A 12,675-nucleotide genomic window follows, 5' to 3' on the forward strand; every position below is an offset into this window, starting at 1 on the left:
ATATGTTTACATATATTGGATTTAACATATATTTTAACATGTATAACATATATTGGATTGCTTGACATCTAGGAGAGGGGATGGAGGAAAGGAGAGGAAATTTTGTAACACAAGGCTATGCAAGGGTTAATGTTGAAAAATTATCTGTGCATATGTTTTGAAAATAAAAAGCTTTTAGATTTATAATATCTAAGCAATGTCCATTTATTCAATAATTAGCTATATAAAATATCTTCTGAAAAAGTCTATGTGGGAGTTGTTGAATGAACAGGAATATTTTTTTATATCTTGATTTTACCTATCCCTCAAAACTAAACAATTTGGCTATGGATAAAGATACTACTAAATATGCAATTTATCTACTACCTTCCTATATGAAATAGAAATATTATAATGGATAATTTTATTATAGTAAAATAATACATAAGGTTTTAAAAGTCAGTATCTTTTAACATTTACTATGTTTTGTGCATATGCAACACTATTTTGCTTTTCCATTTCAGCATAATTACTTTTATTAGCTAAAGGTTAAAAAAACTTTAATGTTGCACAGGACTCATTTAGTTCATACATTGGCTTAACATAAAACAATTTTTAATAAATTCTAAATTTCATAGCCTAGTGTTAGGATTACTAAGTGAGAACTGAGGTTTTCTGGACAATTACAAGGTGAGAACTCAGGTTGACTTGATAGAGGGGGCAAGCTCATTGGCTGGGGTGGTTCTTCCCAGAAGCCCTTGCATTATCCCACGCCCATTCTCTGGGAGAATAAAAGAGAGGACTCTCAGAGAAAGAAGAAGACTCTGAATTGCATCAGGCTTGACGGGGCTCTCTGCAGGAAGGGAAGTCACTTCTTTGGACAAGAGTTAACAGCAACTGCCTGGAGACAACGGTTCGCTACAGGAAGAAGAATCTGTCTGAGAGATTTGAGTAGACACAGCAGATCTCTTCCCAGAGAGCGATCCAGCAGCTTCTGGAGACGACAGCTCGTCACAATTGGCGTCCACACGTGGGGCAAGGACTTTTGCTTATCCTGACAAGAGGAGCTAGACCAGACCTTCGCAATTTGGCGCCCGAACAGGGACAGACACAGTCCTGATTCCAGTGGAAAAGCTTCTGATCTAGATCTCAGTCTCTCTGACCCAGAACCGTGAGTAACGAGGAAACTTTGTTAAAGATTAAGTGAGCGTGCTAATAGATAAATAAGGAACTTAACTTGTTAAGGGCTAAACCAGGAATCTCTTATAGCTGAAATGGGGCAGATGTTAGCTATATTCAATCCCTGGACCTCAGCCAACTCAACCCCAGCCCCAGAAGCAACCTCAGCTCCACCCCCATTCAGGAGTGGTACTATAGAGAGTATAATCAACATAATTGAGGAGCAGAGTTTACTTGTAACCTGGGTACAGATTGCTAAACTCTTGGCTGCATTAAGACGCACATCCCCTTGGTTCTTAGAGGAAGAAAAGATAGATGTAGATAAATGGAAGCTAGTGGGATATGAAATGAAAGAATTTCAAGCAAAAAATGGGCCTCGTTCAATTTCTGCAGAAGTATTTTATATCTACAACATAGTTCAATTAGCCTTAAACTATCAAGCAAGTTGTAGGAGAAGGAAAAGTTCTAAAAATGAACAGAGGAGGAAGTGTGAGGAAAAAAGGAAAGATCAAGATCTTTCCCTAGAGCAAGAGGATTTAAATGAGGAATTATGGTATGATTCTCTTGAAGAAGCTTCAACCCTGCCTAGAGAACAGATTATTGACAGGCCCACATCAACCCCACCTTCAGAGATGGAGGAAGAAAGAGGGGAAGAGGCAGAAACACAAACAGAATTGCCTGTGAAGAAGCCTAAGCCTATGACAAGATTAGAAAAAGCATTGGTTAAAGCTAAGAGAGAAGGACAGGATATAAGTGATTTTATACATGCATATCCTGTGATTGAAAATACTGACTCTGTAGGTAAAAAAAGGAGAAGATATGCACCTTTAGATTTGAATAAAATTAAGGATTTGAAAAAAGGTTGTACCCTTTATGGGGCTACATCAGCTTATGTCAAAATGTTACTAGATGGTTTGTCTTATGAAGTCCTAACCCCAAATGATTGGAAATCCATAGCAAGGACATGTCTGGAACCTGGAGAAAATTTATTATGGCTTGCGGAATTTCATGAATTATGTAAAATTCAAGTCAGATGCAATTTGGAAATAGGAGTTAACACACAATTCACTTTTGAGCACTTAGCTGGTGAAGGTCAGTATGGAGAGAATTCGGAACAGATTAATTATACCATGACAATATATGAACAAATTGCTAAGGCTGCAATAAAAGCTTGGGGTGTCCTTCCTGGACAGAAAGATCGTGGAGAGGCTTTCACTAAAATACAGCAAGGTCCCAATGAACCTTTTGCAGATTTTGTGGGACGTTTGCAAACTGCTGTCAAAAGAACTATTGGAGAAAATTCAGCTACAGAAATAATGACCAGACATCTGGCTAAGGAAAATGCCAATGAGATTTGCAAAAGAATTATATGGGGATTAGACAAAGATGCTCCTTTAGAGGAGATCATAAGACGTTGTGCTACAGTGGGAACAAATGCTTTTTACACCCGGACAATGATGAATGTGGAAAGACAGGGTCCCTCATGGCAAGGGCCTTCTAGAGAAACTCGGAGATGTTTTCAATGTGGAAAAATTGGACATCTAAGAGCTCAGTGTAGGTATGGAGATACAGTGAGAAGACAGGGTGAGAGAAGACCTAAAACCCCATGTCCAAAATGCAACAGAGGACTCCATTGGGCATCAGAGTGTAGAATAATTCAGGGAAATGGGATGAGGGGCCCAGGTCCAGGGCCCCAGGCAAAAAAGACTTGGGGCATGATGGCAGCTGATGTTACACCCAAAGAGCCTTTAGAAGGTCAGGACTCTGATTTAATCAATCAGCAGAGAAGCAATCACATGGCAGAAAGGGATTACCTGATAAGTCAGTCAAAAGGCAATCAGATTGCAAAAATGGATTACACTTGGGGAGAATACAGGCCTTTTAAATCAACAGGGCTGTGCCCAGTGCAAATGTAATTGTCAGATGATGAGAAGAGATTTAGAAAGTGGTAAATAGAAGGAAATTAGATAGGTTAACTGCCTGGGAGAGAGGGTTTGCTTGTATTTCTTCAGCAGGAGAAGGAATCAGATGGGTGCCAACAAGTCATATTCGCCTTGTCCATCAGAGAGAGACAGAAAAAGAGAAAGATCTCAAAATAAAGGAGAAGATCTAAGAAACATCTGACACTGAAAGAGCATGGATAATAAGAAGACTGTTAAAGAACTTTAAAACCAGCAGGAATCATTGGACTTCCTCACACAAGATGAGACTAATGGACAATGGACTTATGGACATTTATAAATTTTCAATTTATGATTATGTTATATACTTCTAGCATGTGTTATGTTACTATGTTACTATATGCTTATGTAATTTATGTAATTATCTGTAATACTTCCCATATTGATGGATTTATGTTTCAAGGTCATTTATGTAATTATCTGTAATACTTCCCATATTGATGGATTTATGTTTCAAGGTCATGACTGTCCTATGTTCTAAATCAAAAGAAAGGGGGAGATGTTAGGATTACTAAGTGAGAACTGAGGTTTTCTGGACAATTACAAGGTGAGAACTCAGGTTGACTTGATAGAGGGGGCAAGCTCATTGGCTGGGGTGGTTCTTCCCAGAAGCCCTTGCATTATCCCACGCCCATTCTCTGGGAGAATAAAAGAGAGGACTCTCAGAGAAAGAAGAAGACTCTGAATTGCATCAGGCTTGACGGGGCTCTCTGCAGGAAGGGAAGTCACTTCTTTGGACAAGAGTTAACAGCAACTGCCTGGAGACAACGGTTCGCTACAGGAAGAAGAATCTGTCTGAGAGATTTGAGTAGACACAGCAGATCTCTTCCCAGAGAGCGATCCAGCAGCTTCTGGAGACGACAGCTCGTCACAGCCTAGTATAATGCCTTACAAATAGTAAATGATCACTAAATCTTTGTTGATTGAACAAAACATATACATTTCTTCTCAATCAAAACACTTAATAATAATTGTAATTAAGTTAATAGCTTGATCTTTTCAAAGGGTAATAAAATAACAGTAATTTGAAAAGGGAAAATTGAATCCAGGAGGCTGAATGAAAAGGCTAAATCATGGGTCAATCTTAGAGGAATAAAGCCAACTCTAATGAACTGACTACAAAACTTAATAACTGAATCATAAACAATACTAATTAAACATTACCAGAAAAGAACCTGCTGATTCGTTCAGTTCAAGCTTGGGATTTATTATGCATTGGTGGCATGACAAAGTGAGAAAAATATTTCTTTTGACATGTAATCTAAAAATTCCTCAATTGACTTAACCTGGCATATTTCTTTAGCTTTGTCCCCAAAATGGTAAGAAATGACAGCTAGACCCTAATGTATGATAGTGACAGACATTGAAAACTTAGCCTTATTGATGAATTTATTTACCTTCTACTGTATGTAATATTGTCCTTGGCATCAAGAGGGAAATAATAAAAAGATCCGATTTCTCATTTTAATGTCCATTGTAATTAATTCAGATACCAACATTAACTTGGTACTAACTTTAAAATATCAACAATGATGGCCTTAATTTCAGCTTTTTCTGTTCTGGAGGACAGTAACTGTTGCTGTCTAGGGCAGAACAAAATAGATATGAAAAGTGACATGCTGTATGTATTATGTTTAGCTGGGAAATATTTTGGGCAAAAGACAGAACAGATCTCTGGAAGTGTTTTAATATAGTATTCATTTCCATGGGATATTTCTGTGGAATAATTTAGGTATGAGACTCATACCATTGAGACTCAATGGACCAGGTACTTTCTCACTATTGCTTATAAAACCTTAATTTTTACAGTGAATCATCAGAAAAGGGAAGAACAGCACCCATGAGAATTTTTGCTACTCCTAACATAAGTTAAACTGAGGGATTCTGGAGTCCTTCAAGGCAAGAATAAATTTGACTTAGGGTACAAAATTGAATTATCCTGTGAAAGAAATAAATTTTCAGTATGTAAGCTCTACCTACACTACTCATTATTATAATTCTGATATTGGTTTTATTTTAGTATTTTATTTTAATATTCTGGATAAAGTTATTTTTATCACAATTTGTAGCATTTTAAGTATTGTGATATTTGAAATTACATCAAGTTAAAGACATTTAAAAAATTTATGGACCTTATGTTCGTTGCATTCAATTCTGGCAATGGATCTGAAGAGATTTTTAATTTAATGTATTTAATCCCAACAAAGTTAAGTTTTTAATCACTGTTTAAAATCAGTCTTAATTCCTATGATTCAGGGCAAAATTCACACAAATCAAAGTGTGTGCTCCCACACCCATAACGTAGAGTGTCCCCCAAGAGTACATAATAAATAGATCAATTATTTGGGGAGCAGATAGTCCAAGCAGTTGCTCAAACTCTGCCCATTGGTCAGATATCACAACCACCACAATTTCTGGCTTCATTACTACAACAAGAAAACAAAAGTGACTTAAATCACTTATTACTATGTGGATATCTACCTCACAGTGTTGTTATGGAGAAATAATACTTGACTTTAAGCTTTGAATTTACATGTGCAAAGTAATTCGCTCTTTCAAATAAAAGCAGCATATCTAAAAAAAAAGAAAAGAAAAGAAAAGAAAGAAAGAAAAGAAAAAGCTTTAATAATGAAAAAAAGGAGGGAAAGAGACCCACATGTGCAAAAATGTGGCAGCCCTTTTTTTTAGTGGCAAGATAATGGAAACTGAAGCCCATCAATTGGAGAATGGCTGAATGAATTATGATATATGAATGTTATAGAATATTATTTTTCTGTAAAAAATGATCAGCAGGATAATTTTAGAAAGGCCTGGAGAGACTTACATGAACTGATGCTAAGTGAAATGAGCAGAACCAGGAAATCACTGTAGATGGCAACAGTATTATACAATGATCAATTCTGATGGATGTGACTCTTTCCAACAATGAGATGATTGAGGCCAGTTTCTGTAGTGTGATGTTGTCTCCAGAAGCTGCCGATCGCTCTCTGGGAAGAGATCTGCTGTGTCAACTCAAATCTCTCAGACAGATTCTTCTTCCTGTAGAGAACCATTGTCTCCAGGCAGTTGCCCTTAACTCTTGTCCAGAAAAGTGACTTCCCTTCCTGCAGAGAGCCCCGTCAAGCCTGAGGTAATGCAGAGACTTCTTTTATCTCTGGAGTGCTGTCCTCTTTTATCCTCCCAGAGAATGGGCGTGGGATAATGCAAGGGCTTCTGGGAAGAAGTACTCCAACCAATGAGCTTGCTCTTCTTAGAATTCCTAAGGTGTAAACTCCCTTTAAAGACCCAAGCCAAAGGTCTGAGCCAGAGAACTGTCAAGTCAACCTGAGTTCTCACCTTGTAATTGTCCAGACAACCTGAATTCTCACCTTGTCACTGTCCAGACAACCTGAGTTCTCACCTAGCAATCCTAACAAGTTTCAATGATCTAATGATGAAGAGAGTCATTTACACCCAGAGAGAGGACTGTGGGGACTGAATGTGGTTCATTCTTTTTGTTGTTCATTTGCATTTCGTTTTCTTTCTCATTTTTTTTTTCCAGTTTGATTTGATTTTTCTTGTGCAGAAAGATAATTATATAAATATGTATGCATATATTGGATTTAACATATTTCTATCATGTTTAACAAATATTGGACTACTTGCCATCTAGGGGAGGAAATGGGGGAAGGGAGGAATTGGAACACAAGGTTTTGCAAGAGTTAATGTCAAAGAATTATCCATGCCCATGTGGGTCCATGTTGAAAAATAAAAGGCTTTAATAAAAAAAAAAAAAAAAAAAAAAAAAAACAGTGAAAAAAATAAAACAAATGCATTCAGTTTCTGATCCAAAGTGAATGATTCAAAGTGAAGTGAGTAGGAACAGGTGAATATTATACACAGTACCAGCAATATTGTAAACATGAAAGACAGCTATTCCTATCAAGACAATGATCCAAGATAATTCCAAAAAATCCATGATGAAAAATGCTACTTTTCTCTATACTTTTCTAAATTTTCTTTGTTTTTCATGTGTGTGTATGTGTGTGTGTGTGTGTGTGTGTGTGTGTGTGTGTGTGTGTGTGTTTGTGACAGGATTGATATGGAAATATGTTTTGCATTATATCACATGTATAATTGATCTATTGTTTACCTTCTTGATGATAGGAGAGAGAGCGAAAGAGTTTAAATTTTAAAAATGAATGTTAAAATATTTTAGATGTAATTGGGAAATATTTAATAAAATGACCTTTTAAAAGATGCACTAAACAACAAAACATTTAATTTTTGACTGATTAAATTTTACTTTCTTTCTAATGCCATTCATGTTTCTTATACTTTTCTCCTTTCAAATCATATTTCAAATTCTTTTCAGATATAGCTTGCTTTTACACAATGTTTACATTGAATCTCTGTTATAAATCTGTTAAGGGACAGGTCAATTCTCTGAGAGCCTCCACAGCTGTGGATCATAGCATCTGAAGGAGTTGCAGGGCAGCCTTTGCTGACAGAAGTGTTGTGGATTGGGAATGAGATAAATTGGAGGCAGAGGGAAGAGGAGGGAGGTCAGAGAACAGCAACTGCCTCTCAGTCTCCTTGTATCATCCTCTCACAAGAGGAGATCCATTCTGCAGGTCTGGAATGGATCTCCAGTAGTCACTGTCAGGTGGCTCCTGTATGCTAACACAAATCAATACAGTTTTCTGACATCTTATACATTCATTGAGCAGAACTTTGCTTTTAACCAGTAGAACTAACTTTCAAGATTTCTCATTTTGCCACTGAAACAATTGTAATCTGGTTTCTGATTTAAAAGAACTTGACAATTCATGATATAGTCTCATTCTATTTAGATGATTTTGCTTCTAATTCACCTAGCTCAGATTCTGCCAAATTATTCAGAAGCTCACTGTGACTAATAAAAGCAAACTCCAAAAATGAAATTTTGTCTTTTGGACAATTATTTTATTCACCTTTTCTAAGGTAAAGCCTTTCTTTTCAAAGTGAAAACAAGTTAAAGTTGTTTATTTGCTAGGAGATTCTTCATCACCAGATCTAACTTCCCCTTTGGGTGAGATCTAGGTCTCTATCTTGGTTGAGCCATCTTATTCCTAAGGAGAACTCTACTCTGTATTGTCTGGTGTAAAATCCTCTTTTTTATATCTTCTTTAATTTCTGTTTTGCTATGATTTGGACAAATGAGTTTCTTTGCTATTTATTATGTGTTCACTAGAACTTGTATAAGGTAAGGAAGAAGACAAGTCTTGGATATAGAGTTTGGAGTCTCCCTCTCCCTGCCATATAATAAAGCAATCAAAAGTTAAAAGTTAGATGAACAATATTAAAGGAAGCAGACAAATATATTTCTAGTGTAATACTCCCTCTTTCTGAGGAAAGCAGAATGAGCTTTGATCTCAACTTCTTGCTTTTCTTCCTGATAGGAATAAAAAATAAGCCCTTGGAGAAGGGGATGGAGAAGAGAAGAAACTAAAGAGTTCTATTCTGCCCCCTTTTGAGCTTCAGCTCAAACTGATTCTGAGTGAAATGAAGAGAACCAGGAGATCATTGTACATGGCAACAACAAGACTATACAACAATCAATTCTGATGGACGTGGCCCTCTTCAGCAATGAGATGATTCAAACCATTTCCACTTGTGCAGGGATGAAGAGAGCCAGCTACATGCAGAGAGAGAACTGTGGGAACAGAGTGTGGACCATAACATAACATTCTCACTCACTCTGATGTTGTTTGCTTGCATTTTGTTTCTTTTTTCTTAGTTTTTTTGGCTTCACCTGAAGCATAATAGATTCTGCTCCAACCTTTTACCTTTACTCTGCATGTATCTCCCTGCTTTAAGTGTGTTTCCTGTAAACAACATATTGTAGGGTTCTGACTTTTGATTCAGTCTGCTGTCCGCCTCTGTTTGATGGGAGAGTTCATCCCATTCACATTTACAGTTAAAATGACTAATTCTGTATTTCCTGCCATCATATTATCTCCTGATTATGCTTTTTTTCACTTCTCCCCCCTGAATCCCTTCCCCAGTATTTAATTTATGGACCCCACTTGTGATGTGCAAGTGGTCATATGCCAGTAGAGTCTCTGCTCTAGACCAGGCTTGACACAGCTCTCTGCAGGAAGGGAAGTCACTTCTCTGGATGAGAGTTAACGGCAACTGTCTGGAGACAACGGTTCTCTACAGGAAGAAGAATCTGTCTGAGAGATTTGAGTTGACACAGCAGATCTCCTCCCAGAGAGCGATCGGCAGCTTCTGGAGACAACAGCACGTTACAATATGGCAGTAAGGATAACTACAACACATTAGAGAGCATTCTCTGATTAGATTTGTGGATAGCCATAGCCAACATGGTTCCAGTAGGAGACTTCAGTCTCAGTACCCAGGAATTTCCCCAGGAAAAGAGAGAAAGTTGCACTGGGCAGCATTAAGATCATTGTGCCCAGAATTCTTGAAATGAGTACCTGGAGATATCATTAGCTTATTCTTCTGGTCTCTTAGAACTAAAGTTCTATGAGGCAGTCTTTCCCTCTGTAATAGCATTTTTATGGAGTTGAATCCACATATTTTTCCTCTCTCTGTGTTACTTCCTCCTTACCCCAACCTGTTTTTGATCATGGTTATTTTTTTACATTGTTCAGTTCATCCTGCAGCGCCAGTTCTGCTTACCAAAAGTGGCCCCCTAGGCACTTGCATTCCACGGCCGGCTCCAAGCCAGCGAGCCGGGCTTCTTACCCATTGAAAGTTTGAGAATAGGTTAAGATCGTTTTGGCCCCAAGACCTCTAATCATTCGCTTGACCGGATAAAACTGGGTGCCAGCAGGTGCCAGGGGCCCCCCAACCACCACCCTCCCCGGAGGAAGGGCACGAGCTCGAGGAGGGGGAAAACAGCCCCGCCCGCCCAACCACTGTGAGAAAATTGTTAAGTACCGACTTAGCACTTAGTAAGGACCTAATATCTTATTATCTCATTAGCACTTAGTAAGAACCTAACATCTCCCCCTTTCTTTTGATTTAGAACATAGGGTGGTCATGACCTTGAAACATAAATCCATCAATATGGGAGGCATTTCACATAATTACATAGATTACATAAACACATAGTAACATAGTAACATAATATATGCTATAAGTATGTAACAAATAACATGATCAAATAATCATAAATTGAGAATTTATAAATGTTCATAAGTCCATTGTCCATTAGTCTCATCTTGTGTTAGGAAATCCTCGAGATTTGTAATCTGTAATCAGCGCTTGTCGGCATGTATTAGCTCTAGAATTACCACAATTATCCAAGTATGAGGGAGTGAGCAACCAAAGGAACCATAACTTATTTAATGAGCCATTCACAGTTTCACTGTACTGGCCGTGTGTACTTAGACATGCATGGCTTAATCTTTGAGACAAGCATATGCTACTGGCAGGATCAACCATATGCCTTTCTGCACATGTGGAGCCCACTCTATTCCTGTTATAAAGATGCAAAAGTTATAATCCTTTTTGTTTATTCTTTCTTTAGGCTCCATATTACAGGTTGTTTTGAGCTTGTTCTGCCACTATCAATTTTTCTATTTAAGTTCTGCTTTCATCTTTATTTTCTTCTGTATTTTTAGAAATAAATTACTTAAAATGATCATTTTGCTGTTATTTTGTTGTTGTTGTTGTTGTTGTTTTTTAATCCACATAGCTCTTTTTTTCTGGGATAATTTTTTTTTTACTTTTGCTTTTTAATATTTTATTTTTTTATAGTTTTGAAAAGCAAATAATCTGATCATATCTGTTTTTTTGGGGGGTAGGAATGCTTCAAAGTTTCTTTCTTTCACTGAGCATCTATCTTATTTTCATTTATGATTAGACTGTTGTTTTGGGTTACATCTTAATTTTGTATTTTAGAATACTTTATTCTATTCCCTTCCAGGGTGCTTGGGAGGTCCATAATGGCCTTGTGTTATTTGATTTTACTTTCTTTTATATTTTAAGGTCTATCTTCTAGTCATTTGAAGAGTTTGATGTTTGCCATTGTTGTTTAGTCATTTTTTCACTATGGCCAATTCTTAATGACCTCATTTGGAATTTTCTTGGCAGAGATATTGGTTTGTCATTTCCTTCTCTGGTTCATTGGACAATTGAAGAAACTGAGGCAAATAGGGCTAAGTGACTTGCCCAAGATCACACAGCTAGTATCTGATATCAGATTTGAATTCTTGAAGATGAATTCTCCTGACTCCAAGTCCAGCATTCTATCTACTGAGCCATTCAGCTGCCCTGTTTATCATTGGAATTTTTCAATTTTACTAGTACTTCTCTTTGAGTTTATTGTGTAAGTTTGTTTATTTTCTGGAGACAATCTATGGATTTGTTTCATTGTCACTTTGTTTTCTTTTGTTATTTATTTTTTACTTAGTAGTATTTTTTTCCCAGTGACATGTAAAGATACTTTTCAAAATTCATTTTTACTGTATTTTTATTAAAGCTTTTTATTTTCAAAACATATGTATGGATAATTTTCAACATTCACCCTTGCAAAACCTTCTGTTCCAAAATTTCCCCTCCCTTCCCCCATCCCCTCCCCTAGATGGCAAGTAATCCAATATTTGTTAAACATGTGCAATTTTTCTATCATATTTCCATAATTATTATGCTGCACAAGAAAAATCAGATCAAAGAAGAAAAAAATGAGAAAGAAAACAAAATTCAAGCAAACAACAACAAAAAAGAGTGAAAATGCTATGTTGTGATCCATACTCAGTTCCCACAGACCTCTTTCCAGGTGCAGATGGCTCTCTTCATCACAGACCATTGGAACTGGCCTGAATCATTTCATTGTTGAAAAGAGCCATGTTTATCAGAATTGATCATTGTATAATCTTGCTGATTCCATGTACAATAATCTCTTGGTTCTGGTTCTGCTCACTTCACTTAACATTAGTTCCTGTAAGTCTCTTTAAGCCTCTCTGAAATTATTCTGATGATCATTTCTTATAGAACAATAATATTCCATAACATTCATATACCATAATTCATTCAGCCATTCTCCAACTGATGGACATCCACTCAGTTTCCAATTTCTTGCCACTTGCCACTACAAAAAGGGCTGCCAGAAACATTTTTGCACATGTGGGTCCCTTTCCCTTCTTTATGATCCCTTTTGGGATACAGACCCAGTAGAAACACTGCTGGATCATAGTGTGATAGCCTTCAACATTCATTTTTTGTAAGTTTGAGTATCAGATTTTTCTCTCTCCCTTCTTCACCTTGCATTTTCCCAAGACAGCAAGCAATATGATATAGGTTATACATGTACAGTCATCTTAGACTTATTCCCATCATAATTGTATTATGAAAGAAAAATCAGAAAAAAGGAGTAAACCATGAGAAAGAAAAAACAATTTTTTAAAAGTAAAAATATAATGATTTGGTCTGCTTTCAGTCTCCATATTCTTTTTCTGAATGTAGATGGCATTTTTCATCACAAATCTCTTGGAATTGTCTTGGATAACTGCATTGCTGAGAAGAGTTAAGTCTATCATACTTGATCATCACACAATGTTGCTGT

At 36.9% G+C, this 12,675-nt stretch overlaps 1 long non-coding RNA gene across 1 annotated transcript in view; it reads left to right on the top strand.

The window, feature by feature from the left end:
• The window catches only part of LOC141552319 (uncharacterized), a 74,922-nt gene extending 64,996 nt beyond the window's left edge, over window positions 1–9,926 (top strand). The window contains exon 3 of the long non-coding RNA XR_012485128.1: window positions 8,540–9,926. This is a non-coding gene — a long non-coding RNA (uncharacterized LOC141552319). The remainder of the gene's footprint in view (window positions 1–8,539) is intronic.
• Window positions 9,927–12,675: the final 2,749 nt, after the last annotated feature.

The sequence above is a fragment of the Sminthopsis crassicaudata genome, chromosome 1 (genome assembly GCF_048593235.1).
Source record: "Sminthopsis crassicaudata isolate SCR6 chromosome 1, ASM4859323v1, whole genome shotgun sequence".
In the NCBI taxonomy this organism is placed as follows: domain Eukaryota; kingdom Metazoa; phylum Chordata; class Mammalia; order Dasyuromorphia; family Dasyuridae; genus Sminthopsis; species Sminthopsis crassicaudata.